The following is a 20,080-nucleotide window of genomic DNA, read 5'->3' as shown; positions in this document are numbered from 1 at the left end:
TTTCTCCTTTTATTCCCTCTTGACTCATCTACAAAGGACAGGCAGTCATTGATAATATTCCTTCTAGCCCTAATATTCTGCTTGTCAGTGAAAAATCAATTTTAATTTCACAGATATCAGAGGCTATGTCTGTGACCACAGAGATCTGGATGCCAGAATCAGTCTCATACTTTCTGTAAATGCCTCTGGTCATTTTTATTTCTCCTTGTGGAAAGATTTCCATGAATACCTTAGAAAATGGATTCTTAGGGAAGAAGTATGGGTAGATTTTACTTGTACTTTTGGTTTGCTTATAGGAACTTGAAATAGACAAAAATAGACCTTAAAATTATTATTATTTTTAATAAGATAATAGATGGTAGTCAGTTATCAGAAATAAGCCAAAGTTTTGTAGATGTGAAATGAACTGATCAGTTGAGGTGGTACACTTTATAATTTGTAACATGTGCCTGGGGAAGAGAAATGCTAAGGAAGAAACCTTTAGCTTTACAAAGCCAGGGATTGAAGTATTTATACACACGAATTCCTTGACAGCTCCTTCACTGTGTGTAAAATTTCCCATTTCCCTAAAGTAATACAGGCTAATAAGAAGGGAAAGACTTTCCAGGTCAAAGTAACAACATGAGCAGAGGGGAAAGTGTGAGGCAGCATGGCGTGTGGAGGCGGTGTGGGAAGTGTCTTCATGCTCCTGGTATAAAGCACAGTGGGAGGCTGGCTCGTTCAGAGCTCAGATGCAGATATGTGAACCACTTTAGTAATTTTAAGCAGAAAAGGATTTAATAATGGGATAAGGTGTCTTCTTGTGGGAAGGGCTGGAGTGGCAGGTTTTGGGTGGAACCTTGAGGAATGATTCTTAAAATGACACTTCAGAACTTACCTGCCTCTTGGCCCCAGAAGAATACTCCTTAGCTGTGATCTGGGCATAAGAAAGTGCTGTCAGAACCAAGCTGTGCCAGCTGATTCTTTTAGCAAAATAGAATCTTAGTATCTTGCCCCTCTGGCCATTTAATTCAGTTGCAAAATCACGTCTTGGAAGATTGTATTTGGTTGGTGGAACCTAAATCACACCCAGAACCCCAACTATAAGGGACTTTGGGAAACAAAACCTTTAGCTTTTCAGGATACCAGAAGGGTACTGGAAAAGATGCCGAGCCCTCTGATCCATCGCATTTGCTGCAGCCACTATTGCAGAAGCCTAGGACAGTGACATCAAAGGCCTGCAGTGGGGCAGTGAAGATAGTGAAGATAACACAGATTTAAGCATTTTCATAAGGTAAAACCAATATTCTAGTTTGGTCTAGACTTGTTATAAGATAAATGGGAAAGACTGGGATTTGGGGGCAGAGGCGGGGAATTGAAAATAGGAAATTTAGATATATTTAGTTTTGTGGGATTTAAAGTGCCTGAAGAGCCACTGAGTAGATATGCCCGCAAGCACTTGGGTCATTGGTCTGAAGCTCCAGAGAAAGTCCTGAGATGAAATATAGATTGAAGAGTCAGGGGTAGCATGTGTTGGCATACATGTGATGAAATTTCCCAGGGAAAGCAAGTAGCAGGACAAATGAACACAGAACTCTGGGTTTGACTAACATTAAGAGAGAAAAGAAAACCCTACAAAGCAGACAGCATGGCTAGAGTGGTAGAAGGATAACTTTGAGGAAACATGCAATAGAAATCAATGAAGGGAGAGTTAATCAAGAGATCAGAAGCATCTGTGACATTAAGTAAGTTTGGGACTGAACAATGTCTGGGGGCTTGGACCATTTGGAGACCCTTGGTGTCTTCAGCAAGAACTCGCCAGTGTGAGTAATGGGACCACACTGTGATGATTGAGGCAGGAATGGGAGATGAGGATGAGTGGGGTAATCTGTGGTTTCTGGAAGCTTAGCTATGAAGGGAAGGAAGGCTTTATCTAGAGAAGAATACAAAATGGAGGAAGGGTTTTGATCTTAACCTCTAAGAGCCTCAAACAGACTTGGATGCTGAAGAAAAGGAGTTAATGTTTACATTGGGATTGAAGATATAGGAAAGTGACATGATACTACATAATAGATGCCCCTGGATTTGTAGGAAAAGGATTCCAACCTGTCTTGAATAGGAAAAAGGAATACGTGTTTCTCATACAGTAAGGCAGAGGGGGAAAGAAGTAACTATGTTTATAAATTGGGGAAAAGTTGGGAGGGAATATCAGACCTAACATTATTTTCTTGATGACAGAAGAAGCGGATCACCTGCTGAGAGAGAAGAAAGTGAGCCTGGAGTGAAACAGAGTGGGGTAAGAGGATTGAGGAAGAAACAGTTTAAGGGAAATGAACCATAAGTGATCAGAGACTTGTGTGATACAGTCATTCTGCTCTAAGATGCCATAAATATTTATGTATAAGTCTTTGTTTAAATTACCTAAGAAAAAAAGGAAGTATATGTTTATGCAAATACATACACAAATGCTCATAGCAGCTTTATTTGGAATAATCAAAAAATGGAAACAACAAAAAAGGTGAATGGATTAACAAATTGTGGTATATCCACACAATTGAATGCTAGTCTGCAATAAAAAGGAATAAAGTGTTGATTCTGTAACAACATAATTATGGTGGGTGGAAAAAGCCAGACAAAAGAAAAGTACATAGTGTGTGGTTCCATTTATACACTAGTCAGGAAAATCCAAACTCATCTATAGCAACAAAAAACAGATCAAAGTTTGCCTCAGGATAAGTTGGGGGTGGGGATGGAGTGGGGTGAAAAGGCAAGAGGGAAGGATTACAAGCAGCATAAGAAGAATTTGGGGATGAAGCATAAGGTCATATCTGGAGTGTGGGGATGGTTTCACAGGTACATGTGTAGGTCAAAACTTAACAAATTATACACTTTAATTATGTGCAGTGTACCATAGCTTAGTAAAGTTGTTACAAGAGAAGAAACAACCTATATATTAAAAATTTGAAGAATGATTTAATTGTGATATATCGGGATGTTTGTTGAACTTTGTATATCTTTTAAAAATCATGTTTCTGAAGAGTACTTAATAACATCATAAAATGCTCATAATGTTAAGAGACAAGTGCAGTTTCGATCCGAAGTAGTTCATTAATAAATATATGTTGCAGCATGTTAATGATGTAGCATTAAGTGAAAAAAGCAAGATACTGAATAAAAGTGCATGTATAATATGACCCCAATTTTAGTAATTCACTTCCTCTGTCTCAACCTGAAAGGAAATGCCCCAAAATGTTAACATTAGTTGTCTTTGTTAGGTGAAATGACATGATTTTTATTTTCTTTCTCATGCTTTTTCGGCTTTTCTAAAATTAAGCTCACATTATTTTCACAAACAGAGCAAAACCCAATCAATGCTATTTTAAAAGACCCTTTCCTACACAAGGGAACTCACTGGTGCAAACATTTTAAGAAAATATATCAATCTAATTGAAATATTTATCAATGCTTACCGCACACTTGCTCATAGATCTCACAAGTGCTTTTCTGGGATTTTAGTGTGTAACAGTGGACGTTCTGGAAAGAAAGACTGTTATACCAGCTCCAGCCTGTAGATAGTTTGTGAAAGACAGCCTAAACATGCCTGCTTATAAATGTGTTATTTGTAGCCTCAGACATTCCCTCACTTTTATCACTTCACTGTTAGCACACTGTTGATAAAACAAGATAAAAGACCAGAAGAATAGATCCCCAAGGTATTCCCAGCTTAATTCTGTCAGGAAAAGTTCCCCAAAGATATCCTGATCAAAAAGGAGGGCAGTTGAGTTTAGGTTTTCCTGTGAAATGTAAATGACTTGTCAGTCTTTTGTCCAATCAGTGCTGAGCCTTATGCCCTTTGACCCCTTTTCTCCTTGAGTCAAAAAGAAAACAAAGGTAGAACTAGGCCTGTGGGGTGAGGGTAAAAGAGAAAACCTTCCTTCCGGAAAGAGAGAGTCAAAGGTGCTGAAGAATTAGGAGGGCTCTTGCACCCAAAGATGCTCTGAAAGATTAGTTTCATTATTGTCCTCCCAAATATGAGAGATATATGTCCTGTGAGACTTCCATTCTGATGTTCTGCCTGGGTAAAGCAAAGCAATGACTGAGAGCTATCTGCTTGAGGTGTGATTGGACAGGCAGATGTGGCGCTGGTGCTTGAAGGAGGGATGTTGGTAAGGGGTCCAGGAGAAATCATCCTCAGTTTTGCCAGAACTATGGAATTGCATTTGACAGCAATCTAGTATATTCTTGCCCAGTAACATGAAAATAAAAATAAAAATAAAAATAAAAACATATGTAACCTTCCACTTTTAAAAATCAGCAATGGGCTATAACATGTTAGCTTTTAATTTCTTATTTTGCTAGTGATTTAAAGAGTCATAAACAAATCCTTGAAAAGGCATTTCTTCAAGGGTCCCTGGGACCCACTATAATTCTTTCACTGGTGAATAATCTCACCCTTTAATTTATTAGTTTGCAAATGAGATCTTTAGGTATTTATCTTAAGTATTCTCTGTCCCATCCCCCTTTCCCAGATTTTCCAAGAATTTTGAGGAGGACATCTGGTCAGCCATTGTAGCTCTTCAGCCTTCCAGAGTTTGCCCTTAGCCTCCTTGCAACTCCTTAACTGCACCATCAGGTCATGAAGGCTTCCAGCATTGGATAGAAACTGTGGGAATCAGTCACTATTACCTGCCACAAATCAGGAGTGGGGAATGGAACAGGGAGGCAGGAGAGCTTTCTACCTGGGAACAATGCTTATAGCATCAAAAGCCAGAATTACAAATGCTTTTGTTCCTTAGTAACATTGTCATATATGGATATTAATTTCTGGAATGCTGTGATGGTGATAGTTAATGCATTTGTGGTTAAATATGTTTTAGTGGGCTCACCTAGCATAGAAATTTTTCAAAAGTTAGTATATGCATGTATGGATAATATGTGTGTGTATGTGTGAGTATGTGGGCTTTATCTATCTATATGCATTTTTATTAAGTCTTAACCTACACCTTTGATTAAGTTAGATAATATAACATAGTCCTCAATTATACTTGATAACAGGAGTACTAGTTTGTGTCTTTTATGGGCCCCAGAAAAGATCATGTTCTTGAAGCTAATCCATTCCTGTAGGTGTGGGACCCTTTGACTGAATTGGATGCAGTTAGGGGGCCTTTGATTGGATCACTCAGTGAGATGTGGCCCACAGTGGGTCTTGGTCCATTTGCTGGAGTCTTTCATAAATGGGAGAGAGAAAAAGCTGCAGACATAGAGATAGATAGGAAAAAAGCTGGAGAGAGAAGGCCCACAGAAAACAAGCAGCTGAAGTAGTGAGGCCCAGAGGAGAGGAGAAAGAGGAGCAAATCCTGCCATGTGCCTGATCACTCATGGCTGAGTTCAGGGAGAAAGTAAACCTGGAAGGGAAGGCAGAGACCTAGGTAGAGCTGCCATTGTGCCTTGTCATGTGTCAGGATTCCAGAATCACCAGCAGCCTCCCTTCCATGAGACAGCATGTCTGATGATGCCTTGATCTGGATATGTTCCCACTCATAACTGTAAGCTTTTTTTTTCTTTATTTTTAAAGAAGCTTTAGATTACATAGATGTTACACTGAAAATATAGGGGATTCCCATATACCCTCCCCCTACCCTTTCCACATTTCCTTCATCAACAAGATCTCTCATTAGTGTGATACATTTGTTACAATTGATGAACACATATTGAAGCATTGCTACTAACCATGGTCTATAGTTTACATTATGGTTTATATTTTGCATTGCACAATTGTATAGATTCTGACAAAGTATGTAATGACCTATATCTATCATTGCAATATCATGCAGAACAATTCCAATGTCCCAAAAATGCCCCATGTTATACCTATTCTTTCCTCAGAACCTCTGGTGACCACTCTCTTTATATCAATGCTACAAGTTCTTCCAGTACTAGAATACTAATAAGGCTACTTTGGTTTCATTGTGCCCATATGTTTGTTCATTCCTCAGTCTTGAGGATTTGGGGATGGTGATGCCCACTCTGTTTCCAACTGAGAGGGAGCTTAGATCCCATGGAGCAGATGGATGGAACTGTCTTGCTTTTAGTTGTAGATACTCTCTGTTTTTTGGGATGGGTGTTGTCCCTCATCATCCTTTTGTTAGTTGTTCTGGGTGAGTCTGAAGAAATGGAGAGTAGGTGTTGGCCGCAACTCTGTTGAAATTCCAGGGCTCAATGGGCATATGAATAGCCCAAAGATTTATGTCTCTGGGACATATATTTAATGGTGGTAATAGTGCTAATTATAGGCTCAAATAAAAAGGTCAGAAGAACCAAATGTAGGCAAATTAGATATGAGTTTAACTCTGATATATTGGGAAGATAGCTTATGATATATTCCAAGGGAAGGCCACTGACAGGGTACCAATTTCCTGGGTTTGTCTACCCTACCTATAGTGTCTAGATGGCCCTATAGTTCTTAGGAGCATGCCTGCTTGAGGCACTGTTTACTGTGGCAGTCAGAGAGATCCTCCTGTGACATGCATAAGCATAACCTCTGTAATGATCTTCCGACTGACTTTGAAATCTCTTAGCCATAAGAACTCATTTGTATTTAATATTTCCCCCTTTTGGTCTAAGTCTTTTTCCAAATTCATTGCTACTTGTTGCTTGGTAATAATCCCTCAGTGACAGAGAGGCTCATCCCTGGGAGTCATGACCCATGCCATGGGGAAGGCAGTGAGTGTATATACTGAGTTTGGCTCAGAGAGAGGCCACATTTGCGCGACAAGGAGGCTTTCAGGAAGTAATTTTTAGGCAACAGATATTACTAGGCAATATATATTTCAATTTCACAAGAATAAAGTTCATAAGTACAAGCATCAATATCAAGGACTTGAAGTATTGATTTGTCCTCCTTAGCTAGGCACTGCCCAGGTACTCTAGAGATTCTTGCCACACTATTAGAGAATGTAGCAGGACACCCCAGGATGGAAATTCAATATTCCGTTGGTTATTGTTTGGGTCTCCATTCACTGAGACAATACCTGATGACCACATGAACACGTTCATATTCCATAGAGGCATGCCCCAGGTGCACTCCTCCCCACACATCCTCCCACCACCAACACCCTGCACCAGTGATCCTCTCCTGCCACAGTTGCAATCTTTCTGCAATCCAAAACCTCCACAAAAACAAAGCCAAAAAAAATTTTTTTTTCATTGTGCTTTTCATCACTGTAAGATCTGTTATCTTTCATGTTATATTGACAATATCTTTGGTATATTCCCCCAGTGTCTTTTCTCACTTTGTTTTCAAAGAAGCTTTTTAGACAGAAAAGTCACAGAACTGTAAGCTTGTAACCTAATATATTCCCATTGTAAAAGTCAACCCATGGAAGTGGATGTGGCTCAACTGATAGAGCATCTGCCTCCCATATGGAGGGTCCAGGGTTTGATCCCCAGGGCCTCTTGACCCATGTGGTAAGCTGGCCCATGTGCAGTACTGTTGCGCGCAGGGAGTGCCGTGTCACACAGGGATACCCCTGTGTAGGGGTGCCTCATGCGTAAGGTGTGCACCCCGCAAGGAGAGCGGCCCCGTGTGCAAAAAAGGGCAGTCTGCCCAGGAGTGGCGTTGCACACATGGAGAGCTGATGCAACAGGATGACACAACAAAAAAGAGATTCAGTTTCCCAGTGCCACCAGATAATGCAAGTAGATGCAGAACACGCAGTGAATGGACACAGAGAGCAGACAATGGGAGGAAGGGGAGAGAAATAAATAAAAATAAATCTTTAAAAAAAAAAAAGAGCCAACCCATTTCTGGTATATTGTTCTAGCAGCTTAAACAAACTCAAAAAACTGGTTTTACCACATTTAAGTTTAAAAGACTGAAATGATGTAGGCGAGTTTTTGTTTTGGGATGTGTTTTCTTCTGTTATGTTTTCTTCTAATATGGTATAAAATCTCATCATTGATCCAAATTTTCTCATTTCACAAATTTGTCTTTATCATTTAGTTGGACAATAGAAAACTCATAGTTCGCTCTAACAGACCTTTAGAATAATTTCATTTGATTTTGTGTGAGTAGTAGTTTTTTTAATAAATAATTCAAGTCCTTTTGGCATTTCAAAAACTGTTTTGTATGCCAGGTGGATTCCACATATTTGTGAATAAATAATTATTTAAATTCTGAATGTGCTTTTAAAATACGTTGACACTCTTGAGAATTTGAAGAAGGATCTTGGTATTCAACAATGAGATATCCATATTTATTTTGGGGGACATTTCTATAGAAATATATTGCTGGGTGGATACCATAATAAGGGCATTTAGGAACTCTGAAATAAAACTGTGGAAATCTAAGCCTTGGGAATTAAATTCAGACTGCATTTAAAATAACATTTTCAACACTTAAACCTTAAGATTTATTTCCAGCAACAGCCTATTAAGGTATCCTAGTCAATAGATTATTGTTCTTTTTAAACATAGTTGTAACCCAGATGAGAAATTGATTGTGGCAATAGATTTTGAGTTCTGAGGATTATAGATATGTGACATTTATACTTGTACACACACAAAGAAAAAATTATTTTGAAACAAAAATCTGCTTCATTCCATAAGCATGCCATTAATGCAGGATTCAAGATGTCATAGTTTGGATGAGATCATCAAATTCCTCAGATGAATCAGCTGAAAGCAGCTGCTTCATTTAGGAATGATTTAGGGATACGTAAATTGAAGACTGTAGATTGAAAGAAAAAGATCAGTGTAAGATTGTTAACCAAAAATGCAAGATAATTAAAAATTACTATTCTAAATATTGGGCCAATTAGAAATTTTTATGAAAATTCATTCAAGGAACTCCTTCAAACAAAAGTACAGCTCTAGCTCTAGTATTAACAAGTACATGCTTGATACTGACAGAGTAAATGTCATCCTTTTTGAGACTATACATTTGAAACCTTAGGGAAATATCACAGAAAGAATGAACTAACATTCTTTAAAAATCCCAGTCAAAGAGAGTTTATTCTCAATAATAATAACTATTTCATGTTTACAAGGTGCCTTTGATTCAATTCTTCAGAGCCTGTGTATGTGTGTGGGGGTATATATCTTTAAATTTGCATGGTTATATATCACTGTCTTCATACATCACAGCCCAAATGTTTCAATTCTTTGGATATAAAGCCGCTCTCTATTTCATATGTGAAATTACCATCTCTACCCCTGTCACACAAATTTTCTACAATAATACCTTCTTACTTATGCTTCTATATTGCTTGTGCTGAAGGATCGTTAATGCAGTCTTTTCTTAGAGCAGTGTTTTTAAAAAATTCTTTAAAAACAAAACACCTGTGTTTTCTGGCAGGACAACAATGCATTAGCCAAAATAGCTTTATTTAATGACTGACTGTGGTTAGCTAGCGCCCCATAATTCATTTCATAATTGGAAAAAAATGTAACATTTGCTGACATCATCTGAGTGCTGATCTGGACCCATTGAGCAGGGAGTTTTCCAACAAAAACGGTTTAATTTTCCACTTCACAATTCAGGAAGAATTTAGGATTAGGGCACTCATGGAGTCTAGAAATGGTTTTCATATTCATGATTTTAGTTCAAATTTTGGGTGGGTAGGAAGACTGGATATAGTTTAATTTTCTAGGCAAAATTTTATCTGAAAAATTCCCACTTCCTTTCATGCATATTGATGACAGTCTGAAATCAAACATATTAAGCTCTGGAAAAGAAATAGTTTTCAAACTGAAAAATCAAAGTAAGAATTCTAATGGGTGAAGAAAGATAGAATTAGTAAGTCCTATTCTGGAAGAGTTTCCTATATAAATATATACTCACCTGATTCTTGCCTACTTGGATTTACAGTTTATCTGGAAGTTTGCAGTTCACAGAACACAAGGAATGCATCAATAAAGTAATGCACTACCAGTTGTAGTGGCATTATTTGATACTGAATAGGAAGGGGTTCAAAATTTTATATGTTGTACTGCATATATGGGCAAAGAATATCTAGATTAATCCTTCTTAAGAACCCTCATCTTTACATCAGAGAAGAGGCAGAGAAACTTATTCATAAAGTTATTCTGCAGCCACAAATCTCAGATGGACATTCAACATATCCAGAATCTTGCTAAACTTTCCTATTATTTTTACCATTCCACTCTCCAAAATGACCATTTCACTCTTCGATCTTTGACTCTCTTACATTACCCAGCCAACCCACCACCACCATCATGCCCCTGCCCTACCTCACTTGCTCAATATAACTTATCCCATATTTATCAGGAAAGGAGTTGCAAGTAGACAAGAACTCGTTCACCTTCCCCTTGAAAACTGTCAGTCAACTTGCATCATTACCCCTTCTCTTTGCCCTCCTTCTCTTTACTATGGATGATGTAGCTTGGTCCTGGTCAAAGGACAACCTGGTTACAGGTCTCCATTGTGTTTGAGATCCACTCCACTGACTCCACATCTCTATTAACCTCTCTCTTCCGGGGCTACCTGTTCTTTGAATTACCATCCCATTTTTCTGTTCCCTTTCATAAAACATTTCTTCAAAGAGTTATCTAGACTTACTGTCTTTACTTTTTCAACTCATATTCCCTCCTAACCTAACTCAAATGGATGTCTGTCCCCACCACTCCATTGACATTACATGTGTCAAAATTATTAACAACCTCTATATTACAAAAACTAATGGACATTGCTCCGTTCCTCTCTTGCTTGCCTTCTCAGTAGTATTCAACAAAGTTGATCACCACTTCCTTTGTGAAGCAGTTAATTTTCTTGGTTTCCCTGATACCGTACTCTCCTAGTTTCTTTCTTCTTCACTGACTGCTTCTTCTTGGTCTTCATCATGGGCTCCTCTTCTTCTTTTGCTTGAAGGCTAAAGATATGAGGACTTCAGAGTCCTATCCTGGCTCCCCTTATTTTCTCTCTCTACACATTTTTTCCCCAATCAACATTATTCAATCCCATGACTTTAAGTACTGTCTCTATGCTGATGATTTCAAAATTTTCATAATTGGCTTTGACCTCTCTTCTGAACTCCAAATTGTATATCCAGCTCCCTAGTTGATTATGTCCACATGAATTTCAAATAGGTAGCTCAGATATAGCATGTATAAAATAGAAATGTGAATTGCTTCTCCTGAATCAAGTCCTATTGGGTCTTTTTCTCAGTTTATGTCATTACCATCCATCTAGTTGCTCAAGTAAAAAATCTTGGAGTCAACCTTCATTCCTCTCTTTTCCTTATTCACCCTATCTGGAAGTTTGCATGGAATGCATGTGTTCTTACCTTAGTAAGTCCTGTTTACCCTATTCTGAAACTTTCTGATTTTCTCTGCTTCCACTATTTCCACTACTACCCTTTAGTTGAAGCAACTATCATCTCTGCCCTGGACTGTTTCCATAACGTTTAATTATGAGGGTTTCCTCCTGCCCTATCCCCACCAATCTTGATGGATATTTTGTAGCCTGTGTATTTTTTAAAAAAAGAAAAATCAAATCATATCTCTCACTTGCTCAAAGTTTCTCAAATTAGCTCTTATGATAAGAATAAAATCCAAAATCATGTACTAAAAAACTCAATGGCTTTCAACCTTTCTCAACATAGTCTGTGAGAGAATTAAGCCCTGCAAAATAACTTCACCTTGAGGAGTGAGTGTAGCTCAGTAGTTCAGCACTGGCTCCCCACATACGAGGTCCACCTCAGTACCTCCAAAAAAAAAAAAAAAAGAATTCACCTTTAAGTGTGATGTTAGCTGTGGGTTTTTCATAGATGATCTTTATCAGATTGAGGAAGTTTTCCTCTATCCTATTTTGTTTATTTTGTTGAATAATTTTATCGTGAAAGGGTGTAGAATTTCCCCAATGCTTTACTGCATCTATTGAGATTATCATGTGGTTTTTGGCCTTTTATTCTATTAATATGGTGTATTATATTGATTGATTTTCATTTGCTGAACCAAACTTGGATAAATTCCACTTGATCATGGTATAAAATCCCTTTCATATATGACTGGATGTGGTTTGCTAGAATTTTGATGAGGATTTTTGTGTCATATTCAGAAGGAATATTGGTCTGTAGTTTTGCTTTTTTATGTGTCCTTGCCTGGTTTTGGGAATACTGTCCTCATAAAATGAGTTGCAAATGTTCCTTCTATTATTTGGAAAGGTTTATGAAGGATTGGTGTTAATTCTTCTTTATGTTTAGTAGAACCCATCAGTGAAACCATCTGAACATGGGCTTTTCTTTGTGGGAAACTTTTTTATTATTAATTCAATCTCTTTCCTTGTTATGGATCATGTTTTAGTTTGCTAAAGGATACCAAGGCAACATACCAGAAATGGGTTGGCCTTTATGAAGGGGTTTTATTTGGGGTAAAACCTTATAGTTGGAAAGTGGATGTGGCTCAAGTAATTGGGCTCCTGCCTATCACACAGGAATTCCCAGGTTCGGTTCCTGGTGCCCCTTAAAGAAGATGAGCAAGACAGCAAGCTGACACAGCAAGATGATGCAACAAGAGACATAAGGAAAAACGTAATGAGAGATACAAAAAGGCAGGGAGCAGAGGTAGCTCAAGCATTAGGCACCTCCCTCCCACATCAGAGATCCTGGGTTTGGTTCCCAGTGCCTCCTGAAAAAAGGAAAACCAGTACACAACAGATACAGCAAATGCAAACAATGAGGGGATGGGGAGAAATAAATAAAAGGAATCTTTTTTTTTTAAGATTTCTTTCTTTCTCCCCCCTGCCCCATTCCCCCCATTGTCTGCTCTCTGTGCCCATTTGCTGTGTATTCTTCTGTGTCTGCTTCTATTCTCATTAGGCAGCTCTGGGAACCGGTCCTGGGACCTTCTGGAGTGGAAGAGAGGTGATTACTCTCTTGTGCCACCTCAACTCCCTGTTCTGCTATGACTTCTTATTTTCTCTATTTTGTGTCTCTTGTTGCATCATCTTGCTTTCCCAGCTCTCCGTGTCAGCTGGCACTCCTGCACAGGGCAACTTTCCTGTAATGGGCGGCATTCCCACACGCAGTGGCGTTCCTGCACAGGACAACATTCCGTGTGGGCCAGCACTCCGTGTGGGCCAACTTGCCACATGGGCCAGCTTGCCCTCATCAGGAGGACCTGGGCATCGAATCCTGGACCTTCTATTTGGTAGATGGAAGCCCAATTGTTTGAGCCATATCTATTTCCCAAAATAAATCTTTAAAAAATAAAAAGCTCCAAGGCTGTAAAATATCCAACTTAAGGCACCAGCAGAAATGCTTTTCCGCCAAAGTCTGTTGCCACGTGGTGAAACAAAATGGTCACCTGTCTCTCCTGAGCTCTCTGCCTTCCCCTCCAGAATCTGCCAGAATTCAGCTGAGGACAACCAGGAATAAAGTTTGTCTCTTTCCAGGTCTACTCTATCAGTCTCAGCTGCTTTTTTTTTCTTTCCAAGTTCAGCTGCAAGCTATCAGGCATATGGCATATCTCTCCCTGGGTCTCAGCTTTTTGAGCCTCTCAGGGGCTTCTCTCCTTGCAGCTCAGGTATAGGTGAAACTGTTGTCCATTCTCTCACATGGCCAGATCAGATATGGCTTAGCTCCCTTTTCCTGTGTGTCTTCATTTATATCAGACCCAGCAAGAGACTGGAGGCTCAACGTGAAACATGTTTCACTTATATATTCAAGTTGAAAAGGTCTCACACCCACAGGAATGGATTAGTTCAGAAACATAATCTTTCTCTTTTTGGGATTATAAAATAATTCCAAACTTCCACAGGTTGACTAAGATTTTTAATTTCTTTTTGAGTCAGTTCTGGTAGTTTGTGCCTTTCCAGAAATTTGTTTGTTTAAACTGGGTTATTATTTACAATAATTCATAGTATTCCCTTATAATCTTTTTTACTTCTATAAGGGCAGTAGTGATATCCCCTCTTGCCTTCCTTATTTTAGTAATTTGATACTTTCCTCTTTTTTCTTGTCAGTTTAGCTAAATTTTTGTTGATTTTATTGATCTTTTAAAAGAACCAACAGTTGGTTTTGTTGATTTTCTCTATTGTTTTTCTATTCTCTGCTTCATTTATTTCCACTTTAATCTTTATAATTCTTTTCACTTTGTTGGGCTCAGTTTTCTCTTCTTTTCCTAGTTTTTTAAAGTGGAAGTTTAGATTAATGACTTGAGATCTCTATCCTTTTTTAATATAGGCATTTACTGCTATAAATTTCCCTCTAAGCACTGGTTCAGTGGTATTTCATAGATTTTCTTATGTTGTGTTTTCATTTTCATCTATCTCAAAGTATTTTCTAATTTCTGTTGTGGTTTCATCTTTGATATATTGATTATTTAGGCATGTGTTGTTTAATTTTTACATATGCATGAATTTCCCAATTCTCTAATGTCATTACATTGTTAACAGAGATCATACTTTATATATTTCAAATATTTTAATTTACTTTAGACTTGCTTTATGTCCTAACATATGATATATCCTAGAAAAGGTTTCATGTGTATTTGAGAAGAATGTGGAGTGTTTTATGGATGTCTCTTGGGTCTGTTGGGTTTATACTGCTGGTTGTTCTATTATGTATGTTTGTATGTAAGTGTATATGTATTTATATTTTTTATTAGAGAAGTTGTGAACTTATAAAACAATCATATGCAGAATTCTCATACAACACTCTTCCACCAATACATTACGTTATTGTAGAGCATTTGTTACAGATTATGAGAGAACATCATCAGACTATTACCACTAACTATGATCTATAGCATACATTTCACATATTTTTTCCATACTGCCTATTAGTAACATACTACCTTCTTTGACATTGAGACAAAGAATCAGTATTGGTGTTAACTAAAGTCTGTAAGTTACATTAGTTGTATTTTTCCCATGCATCTCCATATTCTTACCGCCTTGTAATAGTGATGTACACTTGTTCTAGTTCATAGAAGAACATTCTTGTATTTGTACTGTTAACCACAATCCTTATCCACCTCTGGGTTCACTGTTATTCAGTCCCTAGATTATTCTCTAGCTTTCTTTCTATTGACATTTATATCCCTAGACTACCCCTTTCAACCACAATCCAGTTTATAAACAAGCTGTGTTAGCTGTATTCACTATAATGTGTTATCATCAACTCCATCCATTTCCATACTTTTACAGTTAAGCTAATTAAGAATTCTATGTACATTAAACATCAGTAACCTTTCTCAGTCCTCATCCTATTTCCTAGTGACTTGTACTCTAGATTTTAACTCTATGTGTTTATTCTTTGTATTTAGTTCATTTTAGGAGACCATAGAACATTTGTCCTTTTGTGTCTGCCATATTTCACTCTTCATAATATCTTCAACATTCATTCATGTTATCATATTGTCCCAATTTCATTTCTTCTTACAACAGTAAGTATTCCATCATATGTATATACCACATTATGTTTATCCATTCATCATTATCACTTGGGTTGTTTCCATCTTTTGTCAATTATGAATAACACCAATATGAACATTGGTGTGCCAATGTTTGTTCACTTCACTATTTTCAGTTCTTTTGGATCTAGTTCTGATAGAGGGATTGCTGGATCATACAGTAGTACTATATTTAGCTTCCTGAGGAACTGCCAAACTGTCTTCCACAGAGGCTGCACCATTTTAAATTCCAACCAACAAAGAAGGAGTGTTCCTATTTCTCCACATCCTCTCCAGCACTTATTGTTTTCTTTTTTAAAAAATGGCCATTCTATGAGGTGTGAGATGATACCTCATTGTAGTTTGGATTTCCATTTCCCTAAGAGCTGGTGATCTTGAACATTTTTTCATGTGCTTTTTGGCCATTTGCATTTCCTCTTTGGAGAAATGTCTATTTAAGTCTTTTGCCCATTAAAAAAAATGGAATGCTTGTTCTTTTATTGTTGAGTTATATGATCTCTTTATATAGAATGAAAATCAAACCCTTATCAGATATGTGGTTTCCAAATATTTTCTCCCATTGAGTGGGCTGCCTTTTTACCTTCTTTTTTTTTTTTTTTTTTTTAAGAATGGATACTGTATTTTATCAAATGCCTTTTCTGCATCAGTAGAGATGATTATGTGATTTCTTTTTTGATTTATTAATTTGGTGTATTATGTTGATAGATTTTCTTGTGTTGAACCACATTTGCATGCCTGGTATAAAAGTCACTTGATCATGATGAATAATTCTTTTAATGTGTGTTGGATTCAATTACTGAGTTTTTTGTGGAGGTCTTTTGCATCTGAATTCATTAGGGAAGTGGGTTTGTAATTTTCTTTTTTTGTAACATCTTTATCTGGCTTGGGTATTAGGGTGATCTTGGCTTCATAGAGTGAGATTGGTAGCATTCTTTCTTGTTCAATTTTTTGGAAGAATTTGATTAAGATTGGTATTAAATCTTATTTGAAAGCTAAGTAGAATTCACCTGTGAAGCCATCTGGTCCTGGGCTTTTCATTTTGGGGAGTTGTTTGATGACTGTTTCAATCTCTTTACCTGTGATTGATTTGCTGAGGTCTTCTATTTCGTCTAGGGTCAGGGCAGGTTGTGCATAATTCCTAGGAATTTTTCCATTTCATCTACATTGTCTTGTTTGTTGGTGTACAGTTTTTTCATAGTATCCTCTTACAATCTCTTTTATTTCTGTGGAGTCAGTAGTAAGGTTCCTGTTTTCATTTGTGATTTTATTTATTTGCATCTTCTCTCTCTCTCTCTTTTTGTCAGTCTAGCTAAGGATTTGTCAATTTTCTTAATCTTCTTGAAGAACCAACTTTTGGTTTTGATAATTCTGTTTTTTTTAAATTGTTGTTGTTCTCAATTTCACTTATTTCTGCTCTGATCTTTGTTATTTCATTCCTCCTGCTTGATCGAGTAGCTTGTTGTTCTTCTTTTAGTTTCTCCAGCTGTATAGCTAGGTCATTGATTTTGGCTCATTCATCTTTTTTAATGTAAGCTTTGTGGTCTCTATATTTCCATCTCAGCACTGTCTTTACTGCAACCTGTTGATTCTTATGTATTGTGTTCTCATTTTAATTCATCTCAAAATATTTATTGATTTCCCTCACAATTTCTTCTTTGACCCACTATTTATTAAAGTGTGTGTTGTTTTTCTCCATGTATTTGTAAATTTCCCCTTTTTTTGGGTTTGTTGTTGATTTCCAGCTTTATTCCATTATGATCAGAACAGATACTTTCTATAATTTTGATCTTGTTCATTTTATTGAGATCAACATATGGTCTCTCCTGGAGAAAGATCCATGAACACTTGAGAAGAATGTATTTCCTGATATTTTGGGTGCAACGTTCAGTATATTTCTATTTAGTTCATTGATAATATTATTCTAGCTCTCTATTCCTTTATTGATTCTCTGCCTGGATGTTTTTATCAATGATTAGAATGGTGTTTTCAATTCTGTGGCTATTATTGTAGAGACATGTATTTCTTCCTTCAGTTTTGCTAGTATTTGCCTCATGTAATTTGGGGCATCCTAGTTAGGTGCATATAATTTGTGATTGTTATTTCTTCCTAGTGAATTGTCCTTCCTTGTCTCTAATAACAACTTGGTTTTAAAGTTTCTTTCATCCAATTTAAGTAAAGGTACACCAGCTTTTTTTTTTTTTTGGTTACTGCATGCATGGAATATCTTTACAGCTTTTCATTTTCAGTCTGTTTGTGTCCTTAGTCTAAGGCGAGTCTTCTGTGGACAGCATGTAGATAGCTTGTATTTTCTAATCCATTCTGCCAGTCTGTGTCTTTTGATTGGGGAGTTTAATCCATTAACATTCAATGTTACTACTGTAAAGGCAGTCCTTCAGCCATTTTGACCTTTGGGTGTTATCTATCATATCTTATTTTCATCACTATTTAAACTTTTAGTTATGCTCCTGATATATTATTCAATTCTAGGCTCTTCCAATCCTCTGTCTCCTGTCTTTTCTTTTCAGGCTGTAGTACTCTCTTTAGTATTTCCTGCAAAGTCAGTCTCTTAGTTACATAATCTCTCAGTTTCTGTTTATTTGTGAATATTCTAAACTCACCCTCATTTTTGAAAAACAATGTTGCCAGATATCATATTCTTGGCAGTCAGCTTTCTCTTGCAGATTCTTAAATATATCATCCCACTGCCTTCTTGCCTCCATGGTTTCTGATGATAAATCAGCACTTAATTTTATTGGGCATCCCTTGTATGTGATGAATCTCTTTTCTCTTGTTGCTCTCAGGATTCCCTATCTTTGGCAATTGACATTCTGATTAGTATTTGTCTTGGAGTATGTCTATTTGGATTTATTCAGATAGGAGTACATTATACTTCTTGAACATGGATATCTATGTCCTTCAATAGTACTGGGAAATTTTCTACCTTATTTCTTCAAATATTCCTTCTGCCCCCTTTCCCTTCTCTTCTCCTTCTGGGAAACCTATGACACTTATGTTTGCTCATCTCTTGCTGTCATTTAGTTCCCTGAGACCCTGTTCATTTTTCCATTCTTTTCTTCATCTCTTCTTTTGTATGTTCACTTTTTGAGGCCTTGTCTTCAAGATCACTGATCCTTTCTTCTGCTTCTTCATATCTGCTGTTATATGCCTCTGATGTATTGTTTTTTTTAAGATTTATTTTATTTATTTCTCTCCCCTTCCCCCTCGCACCCCAGTTGTCTGCTCTCTGTGTCTATTAGCTGCGTGTTCTTCTTTGCCTGCTTCTGTTGTTGTCAGTGGCATGGGAATCTGTGTGTTTTTTTTGTTGTGTCATCTTGCTGTGTCAGCTCTCCGTGTGTGCAGTGCCATTCCTGGGCAGGCTGCACTTTCTTTTGCACTGGGTGGCTCTCCTTATGGGGTGCACTCCTTGCACATGGGGCTTCCCAAATGGGGACACCCCTGCATGGTATGGCACTCCTTGTGTGCATCATCACTGCATGTGGGCCAGCTCCACACAGTTCAAGGTGGCCCGGGGTTTGAACTGTGGACCTCCCATGTGGTAGACAGACACCCTAACCACTGGGCCAAGTCTGCTTCCCTGATGTATTTTTAATTTCATGTGTTGTGCCTTTCATTCTCATAAGATCTGATATTTTTCTATGTATGCTTTCAAATTCTTCTTTATGCTTACCCAGTGTCTTCTTAATATCCTTAAGCTCTTTAATAATCCCACTGAATTTACTAAGGAGATTTGTTTGAATATCTATGATTAGTTGTCTCAACTCCTTTATGTCACCTGGAGGTTTAGCTTAGTCTTTTGACTGTTTCTTGGTATGGATTATATTTTTTATTGGTGTCTCAGCTTCTGCTTTACTAGATATGTTTATTCTGGGTGTAGATTCTCTCTTTAGTCTAGGGTTTTCTATTCGATTTGATTTGTGCTACAGCCCCTCTTTAATTTTTGGTTCAACTTAATTTGGAATTTTATAGTGGCTCAAATTTAGCCAGTCTGAATTTCATTTCTTTTTAATCTATTTCTTGACCTTTCTCCCCTGCTGGTTGCATAGTAGGGTCCAAAGATGCAGTCGGTACTATAAACCATGGAGGCTGAAGCTACCTGCTTTGCCCTAGGAACTGATGAAGCTTCCCCCTCCTTTCTCCCCTACCAGGGGTAGGGATGGAATTGCAACTATATGCAGTAATCCAAGCAATGCAGGCCAAGACCTTCTGTAGTTGCCCAGAGAGAATGATGAAGCTTCATGTCCCTTCCATCCCTGACTGAGGCAGGGATGGAGTCACAGATGTGGGCAGCAAATTAAGCCATGTAAGTTAAAACTAACCACAGTTGCCCGGGTAGACTGATGAAACATCAGCCCCCCTCCACTCCTGCCAGGGGTGCAGGTGGAGCCTTAGGAGTGTCCAACAATTTAGTCTGTCCTGGCCAAAAGCATCTGCAGTTGCCCAGAGAGGCTATAGAAACACAGTCACCCATCTAGCCTATCAGGTGGGGATAGAGCCACAGGTGTGCAACTATCCAGTTGTGTGGATAGAAAGGTACTACAGTTGCATGAAGAAGCTGGTGGAGGTCCACCCTTGCTTCCTCCCTACTGGAGGTGGGGCTTGAGCCTAGACTATGGCTGCATTCTGACCTGGATGGAAAGAAACCAATCCC

Source organism: Dasypus novemcinctus, chromosome 5 (genome assembly GCF_030445035.2).
Source record: "Dasypus novemcinctus isolate mDasNov1 chromosome 5, mDasNov1.1.hap2, whole genome shotgun sequence".
NCBI classification, from domain to species: Eukaryota; Metazoa; Chordata; class Mammalia; order Cingulata; family Dasypodidae; genus Dasypus; species Dasypus novemcinctus.
Note: the sequence above shows the minus strand (reverse complement) of the source record.